The sequence below is a fragment of the Meriones unguiculatus genome, chromosome 14 (assembly GCF_030254825.1).
Source record: "Meriones unguiculatus strain TT.TT164.6M chromosome 14, Bangor_MerUng_6.1, whole genome shotgun sequence".
Classification (NCBI taxonomy): Eukaryota; Metazoa; Chordata; class Mammalia; order Rodentia; family Muridae; genus Meriones; species Meriones unguiculatus.
This window is the reverse complement of record NC_083361.1, coordinates 53,198,665-53,222,015: the sequence shown is the minus strand read 5'-3', so window position 1 is coordinate 53,222,015 and position 23,351 is coordinate 53,198,665. Positions and strand designations below refer to the sequence as shown.

Below are 23,351 nucleotides of genomic sequence, written 5' to 3'. Positions count from 1 at the left end.
AAGATGTTTACTGACGTGTAATTAATTGTTCTTTTCAGAGAGACAGAGAGAAAATGTCTTCCATGTACTTTAAACTTTTCTTCTTCATCCACAGGTCTTCTCATCCATGGGCATCCGCTCATGTGAACTATAATACAGGATCTCACTTTATCGCCTGCTATATAACCCATCAGTTGTCCTACGTTTCATGGCTTAAATATGATGCTTGGCCTCTAGCTAGAGTCACTATTTTGGAAAGTGGTAGAAACCTTAGGAGTTTGGAGTCTAGCTAGAAGACTAGAACGACACTAAAGACAGGCCTCTGGAGGTTAAACTCATGTATCCGGTCCTTTCTCTGCTCCACGGACACCATGACATGAATGAGGCTAGCACATCTTCCTACACCTCCTCAGATCTGTCATGCCCTCCCTCACATGCCCCACCATGATGGACAGAAGCCTCTGAAACCAAGAGCTTAAATAAATTCTTCCTCCATCAAGGGTTTTTATCCCAGGGATTGTGGTGGATTGAATAAGAATAGCTCTCATAGGCTCGTATGTTTGAACACCTGGTAGAACTGTTTGGGAAGGATTAGGAAGTATGACTTTGTTGGAGGGGGTGTGTCACTTGGAGTGAACCTTGAAGTCTCAGAAGCCCACATCACTCCTAATTAATCATGCGTGTGGATCAAGGTGAGCTCTCAGCTGTCCCTTATACCCAGTCTTAAGCTCTAACCCTCTGAAACTGTAAGCCTACTTAAATGCTCTCTTTTCCATGTTGCCTTGCTCATGGTGTTTTGTCACAGCAATAGAAAAGTAACCATGATGGGTATCTTGTCATAAGAATAGGGAAAATACCTGTCGGAACCATTTCCACTCCAACACAGCTCAGCCCTCACGCAGGTTCCTATGCATATGAAGTCTTACCACAGGAGTCACTGTGAGTCACCTGTGCCTCTGTCTCCACACAAATACCACAGTCTCAATCACAGCACCACCCCATCAGGAATTCACAGCCCTGGCCTAATGCCACTCTCATGGTGCCCTGGCTGTGTGTGTGTGTGTGTGTGTGTGTGTGTGTGTGTGTCTGTTTTCAAACACGGCTGGCAAGATTTCACCTAGCAACGACACATGTCTGTGCCAGGTCAGGAGCGGCTTTGGTTCTACCAGCCAGCCATCTTCAGGATTGCAGCAACACCTCGTCCTGTATACTGTGAGCCCTCCACGACTTAAATGCAGTTTGCTTACTTCTCAGTGATTCTGCAGGATAACCACAACCACTGAGTTTATGATCTTACTCGCTGTGCTTTTTATAGAAAAAATAGAGGCCCAATATCCATGTACAGAATAATGAGGATTACAAATTGATTCTAGGCCAAAACAGGAAAGGCTCTCATTGAAAGTAGGAGCACATTTATCAAGTAATTCTACTAGAAGGCACCAGGCATATCATGGGTATTAGAATTCTGTGGTTATAAAATGGCTCCATTTGCAGTAGAAAAAGATATACAGCCAGGCCTTTGCTTCTCATTTCGGCTTTCCAAGCAGAGATTCATTCTGGCATAATTGACATTTAAAAATATCCGTTTCATCACCACTTTTCTTTCTAAGAAGGAATGTGCTTTTCTTCGGGGACACTGTGGGGAATGGTGATATGCACATTCACTAAATGACTGGTTATCACACTTACAGATAGTAAGAGCGCTTGGGAGGGGCCTTGGCTATTGCAACTGGTGCAATTCTCTGTCGGTATTTCAGGACACATAAAATCCCATCAGGCTTTTTCATAGGCTTTGGGCGGGGGGGGGGGAGGGACCTTCTACTTTGGAGGTTTAAATTGAGCCACCCCATGGCTCCAACTGATGGCAACATACCTGGAGCTCATTCTGAAAGACTTTAAGGAACCAATTTCACAGTGGATAGTTCCTGGAGAGTGGAAGAGATGAACTGGTTGCACAGCCTAGGTTCCAAAAGATTAGAATTTCACTCTAAGTCACGAGGCTACATCCTCATTATTGAGGACACATTTCACAAGCTGTCCTCCCCACAAGTCACAAATGAAACCTGGCCCCTTGACAGAACCTGTCCCCTAAATGCTCTAACATTTTCAGAGCTGAGAAAGGCGGGTTCATCCCTTAAGATTAAGGGTGAAATATGTGCACAACTCTTCACAGGAAATATAACGAGATGGACAAAGCCTATGGAGAACACAAAGTAAATCTACAGAGCATCCAAAAACTGACGGCAGAGAACCAGTTCAGAAACACCCAGCTAGGACCCATTAGAAGCCACAGAACAACACCGAATCTCTGCCTTGTCCCCCAGAAAGGCTATGACCCTCCTGCAACTCCTAACTGCATATGAATACGCCACAGCCAAGAGCTGTCATGCAATCCATCCACAACATTTTGTGGCAAGAACAGCGCCAATATGTTGCATAGGAATTCCTGCCAGTGCATAGGAATTAGGAATTAGGATAGAGCCACTTCACTTTACAAAACAAACACACAAACAAACATCAGTGTTTAAAATCCATGGACTTCTGCTCCCCAGAACAAGGCAAAGAGGTGCTTCTGAATGTAGACTCTACCTCCAAGATCCAACTCGTGCCCCAGAAAGTCTTCTTCATCCTCAGAACTGCTACACAGCTTCCCCACATAGGACATCCAATGTTTCCCTCTCCTGAATCCCACTGGACATCACCTCCCTATGAGCAGCACGGCATGGTTACTCCATCCTAGTCCGTTGACAGCTCCTTCTCATGAATCCAGGGGAGCTGAGCAGAGCCTCTGACTGGCTCTAGGTCAGGACACAGAGACAGTGTCATGCTCAGATCCTAACCTTAACAACCCTCACCTCAGCTTCCCCTTCCCCAACCACTCCCCAACCCATCCAGCAGGTTCCCCACCACCAGGCCAGCTGGTGCAGCTCTGGCCCAGGAGGATAAGCTAGTTCCCGTGCAACCCAGAATACATCCTTCCACCTTTTTTCTTGCAAACAAGTGGCTGGTCTCAAGCACTTTCCTGTGGGTCCTACAGGGCAAGCACAGGCAGATGACAACCTGGAACCACCTGCCGTTTTCTTATCTAAATCGGATGTTTTGTGCTTGGCTCCCTAGCATTTCCCAATGGCTTGCTTCTTAAAGCACACTAGAGGTTAAGTAACTCTTATCCAAAATGCTTGGGACCAGAAGTGCTTAGGGTTTTGGAGTCTTTAGACTTAGAAATGTTTGCCAGATTGTTTGTTTTGTATGTTACTGATGTTTTATTTTTGTTTTGTCTGGAGGCTTTGTTTTTATCATTTGTTTGTTTGCAATGTTGGAGACTGACAATGGGTCCTTGCTCACTATTGTTCAAAAAGTGAGCTTGATTCAACAGCATTTAGGATGTCTAATTTTCAGACTGGGGACACTCAACCTATAGCAGTTGTCTGTGTTAGATACTGAAAGGTCTGTTGCTAATCTCAGCCTTTAATACATGGGATTCTCCAGGCAGGCAAGTGCTCAGAACACTAGTCTGAGAAAGGAAAAAGAAAAAGTACAAACTGCTGTGGGGGGCTTGTGAAGACTAGTTGCAGGCAAAGTAAATGACTAATGGTGAGCTCAGGCTCTGTCTTCTCCTTGGCAGTCAAATACCAGCTTCAAAGGTCCGTGCCCAGGAGCACTGAACTATCTATACCCATGCATGACCCTGGAAATTCACATGGCACTGGTCTGCTTGCCCTGTACTGTCCCTCTGCTGAGGCAATCCCAGTTTCTATATGGCAGAAGTAAGAAGAAATTCCAAGCAAGACAGCTTTTACTCCACACAAGACCATCTGGCTTTGTGCAGGACCACCTCTGATTTCTTACCAAAAATGAGTGCCTTGACAATGTTCTGAAAGCCCTCCTGGTGATCCAGTCTTCCTGGAATAAAGCAGAAGGAAGAGAAGAAATGACTTAATTCTAGAAATAACGATGGTGCTTACATAGAGCTCTTCCATGCATACAAGTTTAAATGAGAGCCTCTGAGTCACTTGCAAAAGTGAACGAATTATAATTCCAACGAGAAGAGAGAAAGTAGCCTAAACAAATAATTAAAATGTTTCTTTAGGCACTTCATTGCATAATTATTGCCTTAAGAAAAACGTGTTGGGCAAATAATGATGGCTTATGTACCATTCTAGAAGGAGAGACTACCTGCATATTAATGAGGCGCTTCAAAGACCTCATGAATATGCATTTTCCTACAACAAAGCTTGACCCCAGTGGTTGCAGAACCCTCGTTCTGAGACACTTTCAAAGAAGGCTGAGGTCCATGTGAGGGCTGGAGGACAATGAAGAGTTATTAAAAGAAGAGACAGGATGTCCCTCACTTTCTCTCTCAAGGGTCTCAGCTCTCCCTCCTGGCCATGATCGTTCATTAAGAAACCAGAAGGAGAACCCCCTCAGCTTCCCGTAAACAGAGACCACTTTACAAATGAAAGCTGAGGAGGAAAGCCAACAGACTTGAGGGATTTAAGACCAGACCTTGAGTAGGATCAGGAAGGAAAGAATGGTTTATCTGTCCTCAAAACTGAGTCCAATCGCCTTCTCCATATGCTACAGCTAAAACAGGATGAAATTATAAAGGATTTTCTGTTTCTTTTTATTCTGTGTGGTGAGCTCTCTCTCTCTCTCTCTCTCTGTGTGTGTGTGTGTGTGTGTGTGTGTGTGTGTGTGTGTGCATGGATGTGAAGGTCAAAAGCCACCCTCAAGTGTCTTCCTCAGTTGCTCTTCATATTTTTTAAGACAGTCTCTGAACCCAGAGCTCACTAGCTGGCTAGACTGAGTCACCTCCCAGCTGCTCTGCTGCCTTTTAAAAGGCCTCCTTCTGAGGCCTTCCAAGGTAGAAGGCCCAGGGCAGAGGCTTCAGAGGCAGCTACACTGGATGGACAATTCACCTTCTACCTGCTGAGGGATCTGAGGTCACAGTGGGTGGCTTTACTGGGGAGAAGAAAAGGGCACAAGCAGACAATGGCTTCTACTCAGTGACAAAGGCCCAATCTGGACTTGCACTATCACATTTCCAACAAAGCCAGATGGTCACTCTCAGATCCCTGGGCGGATATTCTTAGCAGCAGGTCATCATTGGAGAATTTCATCTGCCCCCCCCCCTAGCCTGTGCAAATGCCCCACACCCAGACAGAAATGACTAGAATCCTCTAAAAGACTGGTAAGGGACCTGCGAACCCTTAACATCTGTGCCCTCAACAGAGTATCAAGGGCTGGTATTCGCAGAGCTGCCCAGGTCCTTCCCAAAGGTCTGGTGAATATATAGAGTCTCAGTGCCTTACAGTTTCTGGCTCTCTGGAGCAGCCTCTTTATCACACTCAAGTGATCGATTCAACCATGTACTCACTTCCCAAAGTACAGTCAGTATGAGCTGCTTGCCTCCTGTGTGCGCATCAACAAAGGCCTTCACAGCATCCGCATGAATGTAGAGGAAAACAACTATCGAGGCTGGGGAGATAGAACAGCCAGCCAAGTGCTTAACGACAGACAGCACAAGCATGAGGATCCAAGGCCCAACCCCAGAACCCACATTAAAAAAAACAAAACACAAAGCACAGCCAACTGGACAGAGCACTGAGGAGGTGGAAAGAAGATATCCAAAACTCAGCCAATGAAAGACCTTATCTCAAAAAGTATGGTAGGTGGCACCTACAGACTGACCCTCAACTTTCATCTCTGGTCTCCACACACACATGTATACACACACACATACACACACACACACCCACACACACCCCAGTGGAGAGGTAGCAAGAGGGAGAAAGTAGCATATAGATAGATAGATAGATAGATAGATAGATAGATAGATAGATAGATAGATAGATAGATAGATATAGATACACACACACACACACATTAAGAAATTAAGGCAAGAGAGAAAGGATCTGCTGGAAAGGCACTTGGGAAGGTGGCATCCAGCAATCCCCCCCCCCCCACACACACACCCAGAACAGCACCTGCAGCCACACTCACATCAAACAGATGACCTGGTACACAGCATAAGTGTCCCACCTGAGAACCTTCAAAACCAATGAATTACCAAGTTAGTGCATAGTATACATGGCACAGCTCTGGGGGCAAAACACTTTACTTGCACATCAGGAAAGGGCATTGCTCCTGGACTGGTTGGGACGTGGCTCTGTGGTCCCAAGCTAGTCAACCAGTGCTGAGCTCTGAAAATGGCTTGTCCTTTGTACGACTACTGTTGGGAGTTTAGTTTCTGCTGTGAGATATTTGGAGATGAGAACTTATGCTGACCCTGGTGCTTGGAGGGAGATGATCAGGATAGGCCTGGCCATCTTAAGCTCCCACAACTTGCCCTGGTGGCCTTATCAGAGAGGGAGAGAAATCTGAACACACAGCACTCTTGCTCTTTTGCTCACCATTTGAGGCCGTGCAAGCACCCCTGAGGCTGCTGCCAGCAGGATGGCCGTCCCAACATGCAGCTCTTAACCCTCGGCCTCCAGAACCGAGGACTAAAATAAAGCACCCCTTTCCCCAAAGTATCCATCTGTAGGTGTCGATTAGCCTAAGAGAAAATGGAGTAATGCAGCCAGAGAGCCTCCAGGAAGATTGGCTGGGAAATAGAATCTTCATCCCACCACACAGGTTATGCTCCTTCCCGAAAGCACGCATCTCACCTCCCACTCCAGACCACCTGGCATCATCCCAATTCACTGCGGGCCTGTGGAGGTCCTTGTGTGCACTAAATCTAGCTTCTGCTCCTGACCAGGGGCACCTGGGAAAAGCCAGACCCTGTCCAGGGACTCACTCCCCTGCCCTCAAAGAACTGCCAGTGTCTCCTTCCCTGGAGAGCCTGTCTTTACAGCTCGGTCTCTTCTCTGAGGCCCCTGGGAAGGACAGAGCCTCATTCATCTGCAGCAGCACATCCCCCGCCTGCTCCACATAGAGTCCCCAAGAAAGCACAAAATCCTCCAGCACGGAAACAGTGGTGTGTGTTATACCTTACACAAATACTTTTCCATTCGAGGAAACAGGCCCACATCTGAACTCAATTTAGAACCAGGCTTTAAGTGTCTATTTATAGGCTCCACGCAGCCATCCCCGGTGGATGTGGAGTCAGGGCTCCTGTCCACTCTGATGCAATTCATTTGCATTCTTTTCATGTTTATCTTCTCCAATTTCCCAGCAGCCTTTTAATTCAAATGCAAGGTCACCTACCACTCAGACCCCGAACCACCCCCAGTTCCTCACGCTGTCCCCAGGACCTTCTTGAGACGAGGAGAAGGCCATTGAAGGCCAGAAGGGTCAGTAGCCATCCCTGTAGTTAACTGGGTCACCAGAAAATTCAAGTGCTTGCCAGTCTATAAAGGACACAGGAGTACAGCATGCCCGCTGGGGTTACCTGGGCTTCTCCACACATCTGTTGTGTCCAGCCATTCCTACCATTGCCAAACTCTTTCCCTCTCCTTTCTCCTCCCCCACCCCCAGCCTCCCACCCCTGCCCCGAGTGGCCATGGCAGGCCCCCTTAGCCATTTGTGATTAGGACAGCACCTGATTCTCATTCTCTAGCCCCCACAGCCATCTTTAGAATAATTTCCTAGTCCTCTGCAGCCTTTAGGCTGAAAGTCTTCCCACAGGACTAACACGCTTTACACCCCAGGAGCTCTACCCACTCAGAGGCTTTGGTTTTGGATGGAGGCTGGAGATAGTTGACCATACAGCTCAGCTTCCACGAAAAGACATGCAAATTCAAGCCAAAGGATTCCTCCTGCCCCATGCCTACTGTAGGATCCTCCAGGGTACAGAGCCTTCGAGAGTACCCTGCCTTAGGAAGCACCATAGAAGCAAAGGTACTCTGGGCTATTCTGTCTACAGTAGGAATTAGACACAGAAAATACATCCAATGAATAGCTTTCAGCTCTCTGTTGTCATATGGCACTCCTGAGGCCCAGCTTCTTACCGGAAGATAACTGTTGTGATTGCTGGCAGTCAGTTCCAGGATTCATTAACATTCTCATAAGACACCACTTCAACTGACGCCATTTGTCCTGTACTTTTTAACATGCAAGTTTCTGGGAATAAGTTCGTCTGTGGTCAAACACAGCCTTTGAAATGGTGTGTTTCCAGGCATTCTGGAAGTAGAAATTCCTTAGAGGGGATGGCTCAGAATATGCTGATTAGTTCTGATGGATCATGGGAGGTCCCAGATCATGTGTGTGTACACATGTATGCCAAACACACAGACATATCAATCATATAGCATATGTGTGTGTGTGTGTGTGTGTATCTGTGTGTGTATCAACAGAACCCCACTACCACCCCTGGCAGGGCATCTCATTGAACAATCAATCCAAAGCCAAGGTCCCTATCGAAGAAGCTCAGGCATGTACAGGGATCACACACACACACACACACACACACACACACACACACACACACGTCAGAAGCAACCTTGAAAGCATTTTCTTAGGAAATGTAAGGCACGTGTTACAGCTTCATAAAGTCCTGGAAGGAGTGAGAAACCAGGAAGATGGAGGCATGAACACATCCAACTCACAGGGTAGAGCTGAGAACTCTGAGCCTACCCCTGCAAACCATCAGAGAGGCAGAGGACTGGTTGGCTGCCTCTAATACCCTGCTGACCACAGAGCTGTGGTCAGAGCTATTAACTTCCTTGTGCTAACTAGATAACTTCATAGTGTAAAGAGCTAGGTGCTGGACACACAGACTGGGGATGGTCAGAACCCTGTGCTTGGGATAGAGAACAAACACAGTGAAAAGAGGGATAGTAATCCTGCAGACATCTGTGAACAGGACCCTGGCCACATACTGCAGAGGCCCTGAGATGGCTCAAGGAGTCCTTGTCAGAAGGACTGGTCCAGAAGCATCAGAGACAAGGCTTCCTCCTGCACTTCCTCCCCCGTTCCCTGGCGCCAATCTGGTGTCTGTATCCTCGGACTATTGGCTGGGTAACTTGCTTACCCTAGAGCTGCCTCGCTGACAGAAGCAGGCACTGGACAGGTAGGCGATAGAACAGATGGTCTCCTATGTCCTGGTACTGGAGACCCCATCCAAACTGCCCTGAGAAGAACACAACAGGATGTCTCACCACCCCACAGATGGGGCTAAAACCACATAACACCCAGGATGGGACTTTTCAGGAGAGGAAAGCCTACATTCTGCAGGCAATGGACGTCCATTGGCTATTGTAGGAGCAAGGGTGTATGTCTGTCACACTGTCTCCAGAGACAGTGCTCAGGTGGACAGAGCAAGAATCTTTCAGGCCAAATAAAGACAGGAGCCCAGAGGCTCAACTCCAAGAGCTGGTTGTAGCAGGGTTTCTACGAGCAAAGAGCGGCTGAGCTCAGAAAGGGTCCCCAGGTCCTCACAGCCAGTGGGAAGGAGAGATGGTAACTGCGGAAGCCCAGGTACTGTTTATAAGTAAGATGTTAACATTCTGAATAGCCAAGTCCCTAAGCTGACTGCAAAGTTTTCAGCGCTAATAATAATCTCTATTTATAAAGATGAGAGTGTGTTATTTTCCTCCTGTGCAAGCTGAATCTTCAGAATAGAAAGCCCAAACCTCGAGACTCTTATTTGTGCAAATGTTTTGGGAACAGGCTGGATTTAAAGGGAGTCTTTGATGATCTCAAAGTTTCAAAAACAACTGCTGGTTACAGCAGGTGCTTCTGACTATGCTATTGAAGAGACTTAAAAATAATGTGCAAACTGTCCTCAAGAAAATGGTTACAGACCTCAGACTTGGAAAGAATATCACTCAAAGCCTGGAGGTGATGGGCCAGGTCAACAGGTGACCCTGAGCTACTAGCCTCTCACTTCCTGCTCCCGGTCTGACAGCAGAGCCTGTGTGGGAGATGTTTTCACTGGCTCAGACTAGTTCTTTCAACGTGACTGTTGCCTCCAGCGGGATCCCTGGTACCACCCTGAAGGCAGAGTTGAGGGGACAGATGTAAACTATTTCTATTGGTTCCATACTCTGAAACTTGTTCTCAAACCACCAGTCTTTCTGGCTCAGAAATGTGCCCAAGAGGCAGCACTGCGGACCTCACTCTGTGGCTTACCCAGTGTCTGCTTCTGCAGACAATACTCCAAGGCACTCCCAAACATAGACACACAGCGCATAACAAGAGCTGGTCAGTAAGGCACCTCATTGATGACAACAGACCCAGATTATACACTTGATGGTGTCACAGCATCCAAGTGATGCCAAACAGCACATAAATGACAGTGGATGGAGATCACACCCACAATGATGCCACAGTACCTTAGTATAGGATCTGCACAACACTTCTCAGAACACATCCTGAGAAAGGCATGACTGCTTTATTAACAGCTTTTCTGGAACTAGTGGTCGCCTGCCGCAGCTGTGCTTTGCTTTTCAGTGAGTCTGCCCTTGTGCAGCCCATGCCACCATGGGACAGAGCACGGTTTTCTGTACCCTTCTTGGCAGGCCTGCCTAACCTATAATCTTTGACATATTCTCCCAATGTTTCTCCACATTAAACTCATCCTGTTTTCTGGAACCTCGCCAGAGGACAGACAGTTCAAGACTGAGGTATTAAAAACTGGGCCTCGGATGCCAAGACTGTGGATGTCATGGACCAAAAGCGATGCTAGTGGGAGGCCAGGATGAAAGGGAAGGGACAGCTTGTTGGCAGATCAGCACAGCTGCATCCAACCTCAAGGTGTGCTGGACCAGTGAGGGGCCCCCAGCCTTCCCAGCCACCTCTGCTGGATGCCCTTCTCACTCTCATCTTCTCCAAAGCAAATAAAGCTTCTATTTTTGCTGTGAGGAGGAGCTTGATGCCTTCCAATTCCCAGGCATCCCCTGGAGGGAAGCTGGGATTTCGTTTTCTATTCAGGCAGCTTGGGGATTGAAGGGAGGGCTGTGTAGAAGGCTGAGAGCCAAGCGCAGCAGTGCCTGCCAGCCCATCAAAAGAGGACACAGCTCCCTTGGACAGGGTAGCATTGCCCGTGTACAGGTTCCCATGTGACCTTGCAGGGCAGTGTCACGTTAGATGGACTAGATGAAGTTCACCCCCATCTGGAACAGTTCAACTGTGTCCCCCACAGTTCACCCATTGGAGATCTAACCTAAATGCAAATGTTGAGCTTCAGGACCTTTCAAACGTACTTAAATCAGGTCTCTAGCCTCATGAATGCATTGATGTGGATATCAAGGGAGTGGTTTAGTTATCCCGGGAGTGGGTTTCAGACTGATGATGAGCTCAGCCCACTTCTCTTTCTCCTGCCTCTCAGTCTCCCTCTCGGCCTTTGCCTTTCATCTTCAGCCATGGATGATACAGGTCTTATCAGATGTGAGTACCTTCATATTGCCTTCCCCAGATGGCATAAACGTGAGCCACAGAAATGTCTCTTCTTTATAAGTTGTTCAAGCTGTGGTGTTCTGTGATAGCACAGGAAAAGGACAAATATGCTGCTTCACAGATTAAAAACCTCTTTCCCTTCCCAGCCTCATTCACAGATAAATTAGTTTGGCCAAGGCCACAGAGGAAGTACCCAACCTATTTTTTAATCCTGACAGGATGGCTCTGAAGTCCACACTCTTAACCCTGTGCCACACTGAAAGGAATAGAAGGAAAAACATATCTGCAATACATAAATCAAACAATGGATTAGACTGGGGCACAGAAAAAGATGAAATGGGACAAAGAGGAGGCCCAGTCATCCCAGAGCAAGCAGCTAAAATCAATTATAAATATATAAATGTGTGAAAGGTGGTCCATCTCAGCGGCAGGCAGGGAATGGGAACCAAGGCCTCATGTGTGGTGTCTTGATTACTTTTCTATTGCTGTGAAGGCACCGAGACCAAGGCAATTTATAGAAGAAAGAGTTTATTGGGGCTTACAGTTTCAGATGGTGAGGGGGGGAGCATGGAGCAGGATGGCTGGCAGGATGAGGATCAGGATCAGTAGCTGAGAGCTTACTTCCTGATTGACAAGCAAGAGGCAGACAGAGTATGTGAGAGACTGGACCTGGTGTGGGCTTTTGAAACCTCAAAGCGCACCCCCATTGACACACCATCTCCAACAACGCCACACTTCCTAATCCTTCCCAAATAGTTCCAATAACTGGGAACCAAGCATTCAAATATATGAGCCTATGGAGGCCATTCTCATTCAAGCCACCCCAGGTAGAGAATACACTGAGATTAACAAATACTAAAAACATCTGAAATGCTGAGTCTTGCCAAGGAAAGGGCAAAGAGGAGACTCACCCACATGGGTAGGAATGCTCCTTGCCGCACGCACCCACTCTCAAAGGCAATTTGGCTACTCCTAGTAAAATTTAAGATTCATACCCTCAATCCCAAAGCAATTCCTTGTTAAGCACGCCTCACAAATCTGGCTCGCAATCACAAAGATACACACATAAATATCCACGACAGTCTTGTTCTTAACCGCCGGAAGCTGGAGAGCAGATGACCATCCATCAGTGGGAACCGGCAAGCACCACCATGCAGCGCTGACAAGGCATGCTCCAGCTACGACTCCTGTGGGTGACACTCCCCAGCAGAAGGTTAAGCAAAGAAGGCAACTAGAGACGAAAAATAAATGCTGTGCCCTGATATCATTTACAAAGGGCTGGCAGACAGCCTATAAAATAACAAGAAGGGGCATATTTATAAACACCGTGCAGGAGCAACAAAAGCAACAAATGAAAGCAGTGGTGCTCCCCGTGAGACAGAAGAAGATACAAACAGGGAGAGGGTTGCACACTGCATTCCTTGGTGCTTTAAATGTGCTCCCATTTTTTTTTTAATAAACCCTTCAAAAGCGGGTTCATCTCCCTAGGGTACTAGACAAAATGTCTTGTTCCTAGCACAGAGAAGAAAGCAGGCCATGTCTGCGTGACTAGTGAGAGCAGGCGTTCAGGACAGGAGGCTTCCTGTTGGCCCAGCTGCTATGATAAGAGTCTAGATCCATCGCAATACCTCACCGTCAAGCCACTGAAGGTGTCTCGTTGTAAATCGTTACCAAGACCATACATCAGAATCACCGGCTGGCAAGATGCCTCATCAGGTAGAGTCACCTGCTGCCAAGCCCTGTGATGTGAGTTCAATCCCTGGGACCCACAGTTTTAGGAGAAAACTGACTGTTAGAGTTGTCTGCATACATGTGTCTAGACAGAGACACATATACACACATGTATGCACACACACAGGCACACATGCATGTACCCCTGCAAACATGCCATCCAGTGAGCCATCCAAAGTTGACATTGATTAAAGCAGCCAGCCACCTTCCTTGCCACCATCTGAGAACAGACACAACAGCATGCCCAATAAATTCCAAGCTTGCTTCCCTTCTGCTAAAACATTTGGGCCAAAGTGACACAGTTTTTAGTTGAGGCTTTTCCTGTTTTCCTTTGACCTTGATTTGTTAAGAAATGACATTGTGTGTTTCTCATCATTGATCACCCTACAGCTGGACCACGGGAGAAGTGAGAGATGCAAACAGAAGAAAAGCGTGCCCATCCCCACCTCATGCTCTTATGTCAGTAGAGGGGGCCTGGGGCTTCAGTAGGATTCAGCCAGCCCAGTTCCTCTTCCCGCCTCCTCTTTCCGGAAGTGCTTGCTGTCCCAAGCCTTCCGGCATTGGCCCTCTGAGATCTGGAAGGGCTGTGATGACAGACAGCCCTGCACTCCGGTGTTTGGGACCCAAGTCAAACTGTCCTACATCCCAAGCAGATCCGTTACTCCCACGGAGATGGCTGGAGGCAGGGGGGTCTGTCCCCGCTACCTACCAGGCTATGCTCACTGCTGAGCTTACCTGGAGTAACCCCAGTCCCTCTCTGGCTTTCGGGACAATAGCCTTCCTTGAGTCACCTCTCAGAGGCCATCTGCGGGCCTGAGGTTGGTGCCAGCTGGATTCTGGGGGCTCTGTGACTGCAGCAGTCAGCATTCCCCACTGCAACAGAGCGTGAAGGAAAAGTCTGCTTTGTCTCAGTTTCAGATGCTCCAGTCCCTTTGCTTCTGGGCTGTGGATCAGCAGTCATGGCAAAAGGGCACCACGAAGGGAGCAGGTAGACTCAAGAGGGAAGAAAGCAGGACCCGTGTGAAAAGGCACGCCCCCACCAATCTAACTTCCTCCCTGCCTCCAGACCTACCTCCTCCCAATAGTTTCACAGGCTGGGGACCAAGTTTTTGTTTGTTTGCTTGTTTTGTTTTGTTTCAAGAAAGGGTTTCTCTGTGTAGCCCTAGCTGTCCTGGCCTCACTTTGTAGACCAGGCTGGCCTTGAACTCAAAGAAATCTGCCTGCTTCTGTCTCCCTGAGTGCTGGGATTACAGGCCTGTGTGACCACACCCAGCTGGGGACCAAGTTTTTGATGCATTTGGAGGGGGACACTCAATATCAAAATTAGAATAGGGACCCGGGTCAGGAACCTTGTAGCAGTTAAGCAGGGAAGGGATTCCCTAGGAATCTGTGCCACAGGCTTACTGTGTGACTTAAAAGAGCTCTGTGGGGAAAAAAACAAAACAAAACATCATTTTGTTTTAAGGCTGTCAGGGTCATATCACCCAGAGCTACTCAGTAAACCCCAGCCCTTGGTCACATGATTCCACATAAGGGGCAGTACCTAGGTGATACCAGACACCATCCCCGCTACGAGCTCTCCAAGTCACCCTGTACCCATCCTAGCACCTGTAGTGCCAAGCACAGTGCCTAGAGTGCCTGACTACACAGCTACTACTTTGCCACCTTTGTATGCACAACAGCAAAAGTCATTGGCCACCTCTGCCTCACACCAAGTGAGAGAGGCTGAGCTGCTCTCTAGAACACATTTAAAGATGGAGTCAGCAGAGGAGACCACATGGCAAAGGTTTTCTGTCATGACTGGTACGTAAGAAAGACTCTTGCGCAGGAGTGGGGACCACAAGATGGCCTCCGTGCTGTGGAGCAGAAGGTCCTGTGAACTGACTCCTAAAATGCTCCCCACAATACCCTCCTGCAGTCATGGGCCTCCCAGAGGACAGTGATCTGTCCCAGGGCCCTAGAACTTGTCTTCCACACGTAGGGAGGAGAAGCTCAGCTGCTGGTAGAACTGATGTGTTAGTTACTCTGAACTGACAAAACAAAACAACAACAAATCATATAAAAAGCAGAAAGGAGTCGGTGGCTGGCTGGCTCTGTCACTTTGGGGCTTGAGCTCAAGCCGAACATCCAGGCTGAAGACAAAGGTGAGGGGGAAGGCTGTTCACATTATGGCGACAGGAAGTGGGGAAAGAGGATACCTGTGCTGGCCCATCCCCACTCCTAGTGCCACCACTGAGGAGCATCTTCCCCATTCTCAAGTTCCCTCTGGAAGCACCCTCACAGACACACCCAGAGCTGTGAAATAGTAATCTCCAGGTGCGTCTTGATGCAATCAAGTTGACAATCAGTATTAATCATCACAGGCCACGTGGCCCACCCTGAGAGTGACCTGCTGATGACCTTGTTCACTTCCTGTGTCCTGGGAATGTCTGTATCCACACAAGCTTTGAAGAAAAAAGTCACTTCTGAGTTTCATTGTTTGTTTGTTTTCAATATGCTAAGAGACTCTAGAAAACAATGCACTGGAGAACGAAAGACACAGAAAACTGCTGTGCATGTCCCCAAACGTCAAACTTCATGTCAGACAGGACTCAGATGATGACATCCAAGTCACAACTAAAACCAATTACTCAAACACTGCCACAAATGCACCATGAATATAATATACATTTCTGATGGAAGCAATAGCAAGAAAGTGAGTTTTTCTTTCTTTACACTTTCCATTTATTTAGTGTGTGTGCATGTGAGCATGCATACATGTATACCTCTGTGTATGTGTGTGTGCCTGTGTGTGTGTGTGTGTGTGTGTGTACAAGTGCATATACCACCACACACTTGTGGAGGTCAGAGAGCCAGCTTCCAAGCTTCTTGCTGATGTTTTAGAGAGAGAACGTGTGTGTGTGTGTGCCTGCCTGTCTGTCTGTCACAAGTACCTTCGGCAGTGACAGGATATCAGATCATCAGATCCCAGTTATCTTTCCATCACATGAGTCCCAAGGTGGCCAGGACTGGCTACTAGGACACCTTACCAGCCCACGAATTTCACCCCTTCTATGTGACAGCTGAATTAATCACACATTTTGGTTGGGCTGAGATTGTTCACAGACATTCTTAACCTTCCAAATGCGGGAATCCTATAGGTAATTAAGTCTCTTCAACACTGAGATAATGCTGGCATCTCAGGGCCTCTGTACTTGAAGGTCCCATAGCCAAATTGCAGAATGGAGACATGGGCAGACAACCTACTCTACATCTTCCTGCTTCACCAAGTTCTTCCTGATTTGTGTGTGTGTGTGTGTGTGTGTGTGTGTGTGTGTGTCTGTCTGTCTGTCTGTCTGTCTCTCTGTGTCTGTCTGCCTGCCTGTTTATCTGTCACAAGTACCTTCAAAAGTCAGAAGACATCAGATCATCAGATCCAAATAGTTGGAGTTACAGGTGATCCTGAGCCCTAGACAAAAGAATTTGGAACCAAAGTTAAGTCCTCTATGAGAAGACTCTTAACTGTTTAGCCATCTCTCCAGCCTCTCCCCATCTTGATAAACCTATGACGTCTAGTGTCAGACTAGATCCAACATCACTTGAGATCGCTGCATCCTCCAGGACACACCTGTGAAGGACTGCCTGGATTAAGACTCATCTCCAAGAATGCTTGTGAAGGACAGTCTTGATTACAATAATTGAAATGTGATGACTCTGCCCTCAATATGGGTGGCTGCCCGGATTTAAGGATGTCTGAAGGGGAAGCGTTTCCTTTTGCCTCCTTGCCTTTGCTTCTCACTGGTAAGTTCAACTACTCTGCTGTTGCTGCTGCTATTGCTGCTGAGACATTCCCTCAGTGATAGCAGAACCCAGTAACTTCCAGCTTCTAATGTGGGCTGAAGGAAAGCAGCTCTCCTGGAATCCCTCTGACCTTCAGCACCAGCTTGAAAGTGCTGACACACTTAGCTTCAGAAAATGAAAAGCTACTGAGTTCTTGGTCTATCCATGTGAAACAGTCATGGTTGGACTACCCAGACCATATTGTGTGAACTACTCCGATCCATTCTCCCAGAGAACTCTAACATAGAGGGGAAACCCAAAGCATGGCTTCCACTGCTGTGAACGGAGTCTTGCATCACATTTTTCATTGTTACAGAGAGATGACAGCAACCTAGAGTCATTGCCAACGGTGGCCCATGACCAAATCTCAATTTGGCTTCTAGAGTGGGTGACACCAGTTCTGTGGGCAGCCATGCCAGGCTCCTGTGAGCTCTGGAGGGATGTAATCTCTCATCACACCACCAGATGTCTCTGAGTTTGTCATGGCTCTCCAGCACCTCTTTGTCCGTTTTCCCTACCATGATAATCATTGTTTTGGTTTGTTTGTGTCTATCTTCACCAAAATTTTTTTTTCGTCCAATAATTTAGTTCTAATAGAACACAACTTTGAATGGTGAATCTCCTGGGATCTTGTCACTCTTATGACATTGGGAGAAGGTCATTTCATCTCCTTTGGGCCTTTGTTCTGTTTTCAGGGGTTACTCTAAGGACTGCAGATAATTTTTTCCATAGCAAAACTAGAAATATTGAAAGCTAAAATATATGCACCAGATCACATGAGAATATATGAACCCACTCCAGGATGAAGCTGATAAAGTAGGAGAGAAAGCAAAGAGAAACAGTACCGAGGTAACAAAATCAAGTCACTAGATCAAATCTTGCCTGAAACCAACTGATCTGGACTTCTCAATTGCATGAGAAAAAAGATTCATGTCACTGTGAAATGTGATTTTGTTAACTGCATGAAGGGGGTTAATGGATGAGAAACCACGTCAGAGAGACAGATAGCCTGATCATCCAAAAAGCAGAGTCCACCAAGTCCCCACACGCCTATCAAAATATCGGGCCAGGCACACAAAACACACACACACACACACTTCTTTCTTCTTTATTGCCTTGAAGGCAGGTCCACTTTTCCAGTCTTACACAGTAGAAGTTATGAGAAATTAAATCCAGTTGGAGCTCTCCTACTGCCGAGCCTAATGGCAGCAGTGACTCTACTAAGGGCTTGAGCTACATGGAGTGGTTCCCATTTCTAAAAGACAGCTTTGACCTTGGTTTGCCCTCTTGTGCTCATGGGAAATCTTAAGGCAGCCTTCAGGAATAAATTTTCTTTTAATTAGCAACACAAATAAGCCCTGTTCTGCTGGTTAGCTGGCTCTTTCTGCATTGGCTTGATCCCCTCACCCTAGCCCAATTCAGTAACTGATGCAAAGACCCAAAGAACAATCGGATAAGCCATACCATTCAGGGCCCAAACACCTGAGATCCCAGAAGCAGGTTCATTACTTACAGCCACAGACCAGATCTAACTGACAATCCGGACAGATTCCCCCCACCCAATCTCCCCACCATGAGGCCACATGTGTCCTGCAACCATCTGCTAATGTAGGCAGGTAGCCATTGATGCATTCAGAGAGGGACTCTACAGGGACAGGAAAGTGTACACGAGACTCCTGCCAAGTGTGGACAACCACACCCGATACCTGAACAGGCTGCCACAGACAGGGATGGTTTGCAGTAAAAGTTGGACCCCCCACAAAAAAGGGCCGATAGCTTCCTGCACCAAACCCCACCCTAGAGAAGCCATACTATCTTAAAACTGGCTGGAGTGCTGTACACCTGGGAAGGATCACCAGTGGTTGACTGAGGAGGGCAGTAGGTGCCTTCCATGGGCAAATCAAATGACACTGAAAGACACACTCTTGACCTTTTAAAACAGAACAAAGACCCAGGAGAGCCACCAATGCCAATGAAGAAGAGTAGGGGGCACAGCAGAACAACCAGGAAACAGCTAGGAGGCAGGACAATGAAGGCCAGAGCCTGATCCTAGAGCAAAGGCTATGGAGAAATGGAGGGTTGGGCAGCAGGAGGGGTAGCAGAGGTCCAGCCTGCAAGGAGCCCTGGGTAGGAGAGCAGGCTGGGATAGAAGGGCTGGCCAAGTGTACCCTGGAAAAGTGCTTACTTGAAGCTTGGCTAGCCTCAAGTACCCTTGGGAAGATGGCAGGTGGTAGTGATGCTGAGACCCGGGCTATGCTGACACTGCACACAGCCCAGGGCCCCAGACCCAGAGGATTTTAAAATCTCTGTGTCCCTGTCACGCAGAGGCCTCTGGACTAATCAAATGCTTTCAGGACCATTAAGCAACTCCGGCTGCTCAAGATCCTTAATGGGTTTGGAAAAATACAGCCCAACTCCTGCAGCTAGCCAAGTCCTTTCACCTGCCTGCTGACCTGCTGCTGTGCAGAGGGAAGCTGGTGCCCACCCACCTGCAGCCCTGGGGCAGCATGGCATGACTGCTGTATTCTGTAGGTCGAAGCAGATGAACCACCGTGGAAGGACACACCCCCCCCCCAGTGCAAACACAAGCATCCTCACAATTAAGTCTGTGACATCTCACAAGCTCCCAACACGGTTTTTATAGAAAGAAAAAAAGATGGGAAAATTAACCTCCTTCATGGCTCCCTTGGGTGCCCTCCAAACAAGCTGCAGGCCTGACAGCTAGGCATCAGGAAACTCTTTGTTATCCTTCTGTCCTAGCATAAAAACTGTGTGCCACCACCCACCCAAGGGCGGCGGTGGCGGCAGCAGCAGCACAGCTACCCAAGGCCTATGAAAGCTCACAGCTCAGGCCAGCCTCCCCTTCTCAATCTCTGGAACACTGGAAGCACCGTGAGTACACATTACAGATGCTCATCCACCTAAGCAAAGAAGGCCCAGGCAGCATTCTCCTTCAGTGAACTACATGGACACTGCTTGAGTCATCCATGCCGCAATTCAGCTAAGACACTCAGCTATTATGATATGAACAAATGAGCAAATGCTGGGGAGGTGGACATCAAAACCATCCTTTGATAACTCGAGTGGGATAGAAGCTGGGAACAGAGGGAGAAAGATGAAGGCTAACCCACCTGATTCAGCACTCAACCACTCTTTGTCTAAGCCATCTCCATACCCTGGGGAAATGGGCTGCTTTTTTCCCTTGACTCTTGGCTTTAGACAAGATCTTAGGTCCCATCTGCAAAATCACCCACATAGCCTCTATGTGGCAGAGCGGGGATTTGACCAGGTCAGCTGAATCCATAGTCCCAGCTAGTCTCACTGCCTCTAGGCAGAAGATGGGGAGCATAGGTGAGTGAGTCTAACCGTCACCAACTCCTTGACAGTCTGTAGGTAAGGTCCTCACTATCTGCACTCCTCAGCACTTCTAAGCCGGAAAAGGTAAAAGGTCACATGCTGAGTATACATGGAGCTGTAGCAGGCACACACTGGAGACTATGCCTCATTCCACTGTGATCCCAGACTTGGGTACTGGAGAGAACTGACCAATTGGGTGAAATTCATTTCCCCATTCTAAACAGACTTTTAATCGGTGATTTAAAATGCACCCACTTTCAATACATCAGGAGCACAAGCTGGCCTTGAACCCTTGGGCTCAAGTGACACGCTCCAACCTCCTGGGTGGCTGGAAGTCGCTCATGACACTGAATCAGGCCTACAGGGGAGGTCTCAAGAAAGCCATCAAAGAACAGATCACCTCAGTCCCATGTTAATGGCTTCCCAGAAGAGAAGAGGGTAAGTTACCGAGTACCATGGGTCTCCTATGTGCCCCACAGAAAAGCCAAAGAGGCTGAGAAAGGCAAAGAACAGCCCATGCTCATTATAAACACAGGTGCCCAAAATTAAAGCGGAAAAAGCACGTGAGCCCAATATCTCATAGGAAACTCAGCACAATGGATATGGTGTGGGTAGGAATGTAAGAAAAGCTACTAATAATTTATCATCAAATAATTTGTCAGGGGAAACGATGAACTCAAGTGATGCAGAAGAAACCATTTCATAAAATCAAAACATATGATGCATTCATAATTAAATGGAGAAGCGCAAATGCTCACAAATTAGGACCATGTTGACTCGCATATAAAATGTTGTATGTTGAAGGCCTGATGTCCAGCCAGTGGCACTACTGAGAGCTGACTAACTTCTACCGCGGGTTAATCCATTCATGAGCTCACAGCGGAATGAATGGGCTCCTAGGAGGAGGGACGAGGGGTACACCTTTGGAGAGTAATTTTGTTCCTACCCCTCTCTCTCTCCCTTTGCTTCTTAGCCATCAAGAGGCAAGTAGGTCACCATCTGCTCCCTACTTTATTTGGGCCTTTCTCTGAGCCCAAAGCAATGGAGCCAGTCAACCTTGGACTGACCCTTATGAAAACTGTGACCCAAAATAAACAAATAAACATTGTTTTCTTTTCTTTCTTTCTTTCTTCCTTTTTTTTTTTTTTTTTTTTTTTTTGGTCTCGGTTTCTTTGTCACAGCAATGGAAAGCTGACTGATGCAGTCCAAAAAAGAATCTCTTAAGACAACAGCAGCTGAGTGTGTGCGTATCTGTTGGGAGGCAGTGTTTCAAGTGCATGCATGTGCTTTATATAACCCCTCCTAAAGAATCCAGTCCTTCTTTAAGACAAGTCTCTCATCATCCCAGTGCTTACCAATTGGGCTGGAGTGGCTAGCCAGCAAGCCTCAGAGATGGTCCTCCTCGCCCCTCCACAGCGCTAGGAACACAAACACGTGCTTCCTCATCCCATGTCTTTATACAAATCCTCCTGCTCACAGGGCAAGCACTTTATCAAAGGAGACATTCTGGATTTCCTTAGTGAAGTGGTGCTCTACAGGGAGTCAAGCTTAATCCTTCCAAGGGACCCTGTGGGGAGGACTACAGAAGAAGGAAGCCCCACAGCACCGTGCTGTCCTGTCCCATCACCCCAACCAAAGAGAGAAAGAAGCAGAGGCCGTCGCAAGATAGAGGCTACCGTGGGTAGGTGAACCCAGCTGTCAGTGTTTGCAGAAGATACGCAATCCAACAGATCCCACAAGCTACCTGGCAAGGTGGCTGGACAGTATGGCCACCCAAGCTCAACAACAATCAGAAAAGGTTACTTCCAGACAGCTGTCACATAGGACTCAAAAACAAACATGTAGAAACAAGTCTGATGCAAGCATTCAAGAGCTATATGGGAAAACATTTACTACTTTATCAGGGCACATAAAAGAAGACACATTGAAGTAAGACCCTGTGCTTCACAGACAGGCATTGATCTGGGATGCTGTTTTCCTAGCGATTCAGAAAGGGGTCAAGGCAGACTCAAGAGTCTAGGTCCCCTGTAGCCAATTGCCTCCAGAGACAAGGGCAAGCAGAACAGCTCTCCACAGGCTCACCAACAGAGGGCACTGTTGAAGTTGTGCCAATCTGGGTAGCAAAATGGGACCTTGGTTTGAATGCACATTTCTTCTCACATTTAATGTGAGAAATGAGATATATTTTCTTACACACAATGAATAAATAAATAAATAGATAGATAAATAAATAAATAAATAAATAATAAATAAATAAATCGGTCCACCTGTACTTCTATCTCTATAAATTAGTTGCTGGGATCTCTTGTCCATTTTCTTTTGGATTTTACACACACACACACCCTTTCTGAATTTTACTACGGGTGCTGTTGAGGCCTTTTCACACTTGACATTATCTGCCTGTGGATGTGACAAGCAAATGTTTTCTATAGGTTTATCAGCCTGGGACTCTTTCTGCTTGAGGCATTAGTTCTCAATTTTCCCTAAAGCAGCTGCATGGTTCCATCTTTTCTTGCCTTGCTTTTGGATTCTGGATCATAATTCTGCCTGTCAGTGAAGTGTGAGAGGTTTCCCGAGCTTTCTCCTGGGTTTGTCTGGAACCACTGAAATGTATGCTGGTGTAAGATGAAGACATTGATTACATTTTATCATTCTCCAAATCCACTTCTAAAAGGGTCTCTAGTAACTATGTAGGAATTTCACATCATCTAGGATTGGCATAGGGCTTTCTTTTAGTGCATAATCTTGTAGTTTCTAAATTTTCCCATGCTCTAAAATGTTCTAAGTAGCAATGACATTATCTGCACTCACAGATGAGTAGAATTCCCTTGTAAATATATGTAAGTTTGGAGACTTGGGTTTTGTTTTACCAAACCAAGATTGGTTTGTTTAAACTGTATCTACTGAGGTCAGTCTACAGAAATTGTCTTTTCCTCCACCAAGTGTCTGTTATCTCCAAGTCCTCCACATTTACATACACGCACAGCACTAAGTGGCTTCCAATGATTTGGTTAATGTCTGCATTGATGGTTATTCGTTTACATGTCTGCATCCTCACACACACAGCCAACCCAGGTCAAATCTAGGGCTGTCCACTTGATCTCCAGGGTTACTCAGTACTT

General features: G+C 47.1%; 1 protein-coding gene across 7 annotated transcripts in view; it reads right to left on the bottom strand.

Annotated features, from left to right (window-relative positions):
* The window catches only part of Apba2 (amyloid beta precursor protein binding family A member 2), a 236,214-nt gene that overhangs the window by 115,078 nt on the left and 97,785 nt on the right, over positions 1 to 23,351 (bottom strand). For 3 of the 7 annotated variants that reach the window (XM_060367275.1, XM_060367274.1, XM_060367281.1), the window contains exon 3: positions 3,829 to 3,882. The exons of 2 other annotated variants lie outside the window; for them this stretch is intronic. The gene's annotated coding sequence lies outside the window, so the exon portion shown is untranslated. The remainder of the gene's footprint in view (positions 1 to 3,828; positions 3,883 to 23,351) is intronic. 2 more of the 7 variants (XM_060367277.1, XM_060367276.1) reach the window with 1 other exon arrangement.